General features: G+C 43.1%; 1 protein-coding gene across 1 annotated transcript in view; it reads right to left on the bottom strand.

The window, feature by feature from the left end:
• VWA3B (von Willebrand factor A domain containing 3B) overlaps positions 1 to 6,782 on the bottom strand; it is a 200,621-nt gene that overhangs the window by 192,630 nt on the left and 1,209 nt on the right. The window lies entirely within an intron of this gene.

Genomic DNA, 6,782 nt, shown 5'->3' with positions numbered 1-6,782 from the left:
TTTTTTTTCTTTTTAGTTTTTTTTGGGGGCGGGGGTAGGGAATAACGTCTTTCTTGAATCTGTTACAATACTGCTTTTGTTCTGTGTTTCTGGTTTCTTGGCCAAGAGGCATGGGGGATTTGAGCTCCCCGACCAGGGATCGAACCCACACCTCCTGCATTAAAAGGCAAAGTCTTAACAACTGGACCACCAGGGAAGTCCCTGCACGGTACACTTTCAAGAGATGGATTTTATAGTATATGTATTAAATCCCAGTCAGTCAATAAATGAGCATTGGTTCACTGGCCAGAAATAGCGGAGGGAGGAGAAGGGCAGTTGAGTAACATGAAGGGCTTGTTCACAGGGATTTTGGCTGCAGTTTTTTCTTCAACTGAAAACTTGATTTGGGGGCAGGACTAGGTAGTTTAAAAAATCTTTCATGTGAGATAGTTTCTCTCTCTGAAATGAAGGAGAAGGCAGAGAGCTATTTTTCTGATGTTTGAAGATTAGATTACATGTGTATAGATTTATACAGGTTAATACTTGACTTTAGTCTGGGGAAACTATTGAAAGATTGGGTGACTCTTAGGACTGCTCTAATGTAATTTTAAAGCCTATATAGTCTTTTAAAGGCTGTGTGTGTGTGTTTGTGTGTGTGTTAGTCCCTTAGTCATGTCCAACTCTTTACGACCTCATGGACTATAGCCTGCCAGGCTCATCTGTCCCTGGAAATCTCCAGGCAAATATACTGGAATAAGTTGCCATTTCCTTCTTCAGAGGATCTTCCTCACCCAAGGATCGAACCTGGGTCTCCTGCATTGCAGGAGGATTCTTAACCGTCTAAGCCACCAGGGAAGCCCTACTTTAGTGGCTATCTAGATAGCCTTTTGGAGAAGGAAATGGCAACCCACTCCAGTATTCTTGCCTGGAGAATCCCAGGGACGGGGGACCCTGGTGGGTGCTGTCTATGGGGTCGCACAGAGTCAGACACGACTGAAGCAACTTAGCAGCAGCAGCAGATAGCCTTTTAAATAGCCTTTAAAATAAAATAAATGGATATGTATTTTAAAGGATATGAATATATTGGGAGCAGAAGTAGACTTCAGGACACATCTCTAGGCAAGAGCAGGAGGCAGAGTTCTCAGTGGAAGGAAGGATTGTTTGGGCCATTTATTCAGAGCCAAACATGAAGGAAATCGGGGCTTCAGCAGCGAGGAGCTCCAACCAACGAGATGTCCCTGCCCCTCAGATTGCCCATCCTCCACCATCCTTCCTTGAGTGTCCAAATCAGGGAAGTAAGAAGATCAAAAGCTCAAAGCATTTTCTAAAACAAGTGTCTGTACCCTAATCTAGTTTGACTTCTCCAGTAAATAGGCTGTTGTGTTGATAAAGAAGAGGGTTCTAAGGGGACCCTGGCCACTACCAGGAAGTAGACCAGATGGAGGGCTAGCAAACCCACTGGGTGGACTTGCATTCATCCTGGTAGAAGCTGTCCTGGGGAGGGAATTCACCCTGAAGAAGAAGGAGACACAGCAATGTGGAACCAGCATAGACTTTGCCCGTGAATTTGATCCCTGCCGTGCCTTTCCTGGAGAAGGAAATGGCAATCCACTCCAGTGTTCTTGCCTGGAGAATCCCAGGGATGGGGGAGCCTGGTGGGCTGCCGTCTATGGGGTCACACAGAGTCGGACACGACTGAAGCGACTTAGCAGCGCCTTTCCTGGACTTCAGTTTGAGCTCCAGGAATAGAAGGGGCAATGAGTAAATATCTAAGGAGATATTTGTGAGATAGGGGCAGCTCTAGCTGAATGTAATGCAAAAAGGGAGTGGCATTCTGATTTCAACGAAGCTAAGCTCACCCCGAGGACCAACACCTGTACTGCTATTTCGGGTATCTCTAGGCTCTGCCAGTTGGATGTGGGTGGCTGCTATGTATTTCCTACCTCACAACTTTACAACCAGATGGTACCTAACGATCGGTGCTAGGCTTAGACCAGATTCTGCCACATGTACAAACTGCATTAGCCAACTAGGCTCCAAAATCACACAACCGGTTTTGTGACCTCAGTGAGGTTTCCTTCTCTGTGTCATTTGCTCTGATACACACTGAGTTTGTTTCTTAGGGCTGCGCTAACAAAATACCACAGCCTTGGTGGTTTGAAACAGCAGAAATGTATTCTCTCATAGTTCTGGAGGCTAGAAGTCTGAAACCAGGGTGTGAGCAGGGTCCCCTTCTCTCTGAGATGCTGGATAGGACCCTTCCTTTCCTTTCTTGGCTTCCGGAGGCGGCCGGCAATCTTGGTGCAACCGGGCTTGCAGCTGCCTCACTCCCATCTCTGCCTCCATCATCACATGGTCTTCTCCCTGTGTGACTCTTCTCTTCTTACAAGAACACCCACCAGTAATATCAGGTTAGACTCCAGGATGACTTCACCTTAATTTGATTCCATCTGCAAAGGCCTTATTTCCAAAGAGGTCATATTCACAAGTATCAGGGGTTGAGAATGTCAACTAGTCTGGAGGACACAATTCAATCATGACGCACACTTTGGAGAAAGGGTCACTCCAGAAAGGACACAGCAATGTCCTGACTACATGGCCAGCCAGGCTGCTGGTTAAGCCAGGTGAAAATGTCCTTTGTATAAGGTAGACCAAGCAGGGTCCTAGATTTTGGTCTAACTGGCAAGTGGTAAGACAGTGGCGTCTTCTGATTTTGTGCCCCCATTATGCAACAACCAAACTCACAACTTGAGCAGCTTCGATTACCTGGGAGAAAAATCATTTCTAACATCCCTTATGTTAATTAACTCTCTAGGGTAGCGTTTCTTAAGTATTTTGCATGTGGACCCCTTTGGCAATCTGGAAAAACCATGGACCCCTTCTTAGGAAAAAAAAATAGCTTTCAAATGAATAAAATAAAATACATAAGATTATAAAGGAAACCAATTCTATTAAAATACAGTTCTCAATTTTTTTTAAGTTTGTGTAACACTTGACGATCATGTATGATAGTCAGAAGTGAGTGAAGTAAGTCAGAAAGAGAAAAACAAATATTTTACATTAACACATATATGTGGAATCTAGAAAAAATTGGTACAGATGAACCCATTTGCAAAACAGAAATAGAGACACAGACCCAGAGAACAAACATATGGACACCGAGGGGAGAAATGGCGAATGGGATGAACTAGAAGATTGTGATTGACACAAATACAGTATTGATGCTATGTATACAATAAATAACTAATGAGAACCTACTGTACAGCACAGGGAGCACCACTCAGTGCTCTGTGGTGACCTAAATGGGAAGGAAATCCAAAAAAAATTAGGGGATATTTGTATTTGTATAGCTAATTCCCTTTGCTGTACAGCAGAAACTAATACAATATTGTAAAGCAACTATACTCCAATAAATTTTTTTTAAATAAACCAGAAAAAGAAATGAGATCGATGGTTATTAGAAAGGAGGAAATACTTTCAAGACTAGTAATTGAGTACTTAAAAAATAGAAAAATAGGTAACAAGATCTAGTGGCACGTCTAATAATTACTGTGATTTTAAGGTAGGAATGAGTATAAACAATATTTGGTGGTGTCTGAAACCATTGTAACATCAATGCAAATACCTGAGATATTTGCTGGGGCAGATTTGGCACTTTCCTTCTACTGCTGTTTGCTGCCTACTTTTACAGTGAAAGTGCAAGTCACTCAGTCATGTCCGACTTTTTGTGACCTCCATGGACTACACAGTCCATGGAATTCTCCAGGCCAGAATACTGGAGTGAGTAGCCTTTCCTTCCTCCAGGGGATCTTCCCAACCCAAGGATCGAACCCAGGTCTCCCACATTGCAAGCAGATTCTTTACCAGCTGAGCCACCAGAGAAGCCCAAGAATACTGAAGTGGGTTGCCTTTCCCTTCTCCAGCAGATCTTCCTGACCCAGGAATTGAACCGGGATCTCCTGCATTGCAGGTAGATTCTTTATCAACTGAGCTATCAGGGAAGCCCTGATAGAAGGGAAATGCAATTTTTCAGTTTGAGGAGAGTGAAAGTGAAGATGTAATTTCCTTCCCATCCAAATTCACAGACTTGATGAATGCTATCCTTAGCCTCCTGGGAGGTCAATGGACTTCAAGTGAAGCAGTCCTGACCCCAGTGGGTACAGAGAGTTTATAGTCCTGATCAGAAAGCTTCAAAAGTTAACCAACAGCCCCGAGGGAGGAAAAAGTTAATGCCATTGCATTGTCTGCCCTGAATCATTTTAATGTGCATGCTCAGTCACTCACTTGTGTCCGACCCTTTGCGACCCTATGGACCTGTAGCTCTCTAGGCTCCTCTGTCCATGGAATTTTCCAGGCAAGAATACTGGTGTGAGTTGCCATTTCCTCCTCCAGGGGACCTTCTTGACCAAGGGATCAAATCCATGTATTCTTTGTCTCCTGCATTCTTTACGATTGATTGGGTGGATTCTTTACAATTGCATCACCTTAGGTTATAAATCCTTTAATTTAATAGAATTTTAGGAGGTGAAGCCAGGCAGAAGCTGCAGATGCAGGAGTCCTGGCCAAAATAGGAGGAGTGGGGGTCTCAGAGAAACAGTAGCACTGCCTGCAGGAAGCAAGGCAGAAGTGGACCTAAAAACAGCTGGGAAGTGTAGGAGATGGGCCTGACCAGTAGACAGGGCTGCACTGAAAAATTAAAACTGTAGACATAGTCAACACCATTTGGTAATTGAGTAGATGTGTATATAAACTCTTGGAAAATACCCCTGGGCACTCTAGAAATTACCTGAGGACATTCCTATATCACTTGGTGGTTAGCTAAAATCAACGAAGTGTACATTATATTAGAATATTTCAGGTGGGTTTCATCTACAAATAGCACAGTTTCAAAGCTTGAAAGCCTGTCATTTGACAATCTACTCGAGGTTTTTAAAAAACTTAAATTTCAGAATATATCAGCTTGCTTCACTGATGATGCCCTCAGAGAAGTAGGGTTTGTTTTTTGTTTTGCTTTTTTAAGCAGAAGAGAACCTTTCAGCAAAGAATTATGTGTGGTGTGTGCTCAGTCGCTCAGTCATGTCTGACTCTTTGTGACTCCATGGACTGTAGCCCCCCTAGCTCCTCTATCCATGGGATTCTCCAGGCAAGAATACTGAAACAGATTGCCCTTTTCTCCTCCAGGGGATCTTCCCAACCCAGGGATCAAACCCACGTCTCCTGCACCTCCTGCATCAGCAGGTGGATTCTTTACCACTGAGCCACCTGGGAAATCCAGAGAACCACGGAGTAACTCATTTTCTATTACATTTAATCTGTGGCACCCATTCAGAAATGTTCAAAATAGCCCTTTAGCACATCTTTTGTCATATTCTGCACTTACTCAAGTGTGATGGAGGCTGAGTAAATGGTATTGCTGGCCTTGGTGGGTGGGGCCTGATGGCCAATCTAGTCTCTAAATTTCTTGTTTTTCAATTTTGTCTGGTCCTCTGTTGGCATAGTCTCTGAGGCAGGGGCCTTGTAAAATAGCAAGTAAAGCATCCAGCCTCTGTTTTAGGGAAGATTTCTCCATCCAACCATCTGGGGCTTAATAATCCACTGTCCAGGATCACTTTTCTGAACAGCCGTGCCTTGGAAGACGGCCCAGGCTGGACACCAGGAGACCTGATGTTATAACAGCCTTGCTGGGGATTAGCTATCTGACCTTGGAAAAGTCCTTTAATCTCTTGGGGTTTAAGTTCCCTCTCTACTAAATCACTGAAGAACTTAATCAAAATAGTACTTAAAAATGGAAACTTGGAACTAGATAGAAACTCTTTATGCACATCATTTTAGAGATTTGAAATAAAACAACATATCCAATAGAATTTTAACCAATATGCGTTATTATTAAATTTCAATTACTTTTATTCATTAATAATTGACAGTATTACTTCAATATCATGGCTAATACTGCTTTGCTGGACATAAATTGTTGCTTACAACTGGGATGTTATTTTCCAGAGCACTGCCTCTACCACTGTGTTTGCTTTGATGACTCTGTTCTCCCATCATTCTCTTCTTTTGAACTATTGTGAAACTTTCTTCAAAGCCATGGCGTCATTTGGACTTGACTTTGGAAGAATGCACTGTTTACGTATTATGTTCTCCTTTCTCTTTTCTGCTGAGCCTGCAATTATTAAAGTAAAACAGTATGGCACCAAATGACACTGCGCTCAATGACCATATCTTCACAAGGAGTTGTCCAGATAATCCCAAATGTGTTTGCAGTAGTATTTTTAGTGGGTATTATTAGGTTACCATTGAAATAAAAACCACACAAGCATTTTTTTTTGAAATTTTTATTTTGTATTGGGGTATAGCTGATTAACAATATTGTGATGGTGTCAGGTAAACAGCGAAAAGGCTCAGCCATACATATATTAATACGTGTATCCATTCTCCCCCAAAACTCCCCTCCTATCCAGGCTGCCACATAACAGAGTTCCCTGTGCTACACAGTAGGTCCTTGTCAGTTAATATAAATATAAATATAGCAGTGTGTACATGTTGATCCCAAACTCCCCAGCTCTCCCTCTCCCACAGCCTTAAATCTGTCCTGCTAGTCTGTGAGTGTTTCTGTTTTGTGTGTGTGCTCAGATGCTTCAGCCGTGTCTGGCTCTTTGTGACTCTGTGGACTGTAGCCCACCAGACTCCTCTTGTCCACAGGGTTATCCCAGCAAGAATACTGGAGTGGGCTGCCTTTTCCTCCTCCAGATCTTCCTGACTCAGATCAAACCCGTGTCTCCGGTGGCTCCTGCATTGGC

The sequence above is a fragment of the Bison bison genome, unplaced genomic scaffold (assembly GCF_000754665.1).
Source record: "Bison bison bison isolate TAMUID 2011002044 unplaced genomic scaffold, Bison_UMD1.0 scf7180017864508, whole genome shotgun sequence".
Lineage (NCBI taxonomy): Eukaryota > Metazoa > Chordata > Mammalia > Artiodactyla > Bovidae > Bison > Bison bison.
Note: the sequence above shows the minus strand (reverse complement) of the source record. Positions and strands in the feature narration are given on the sequence as shown.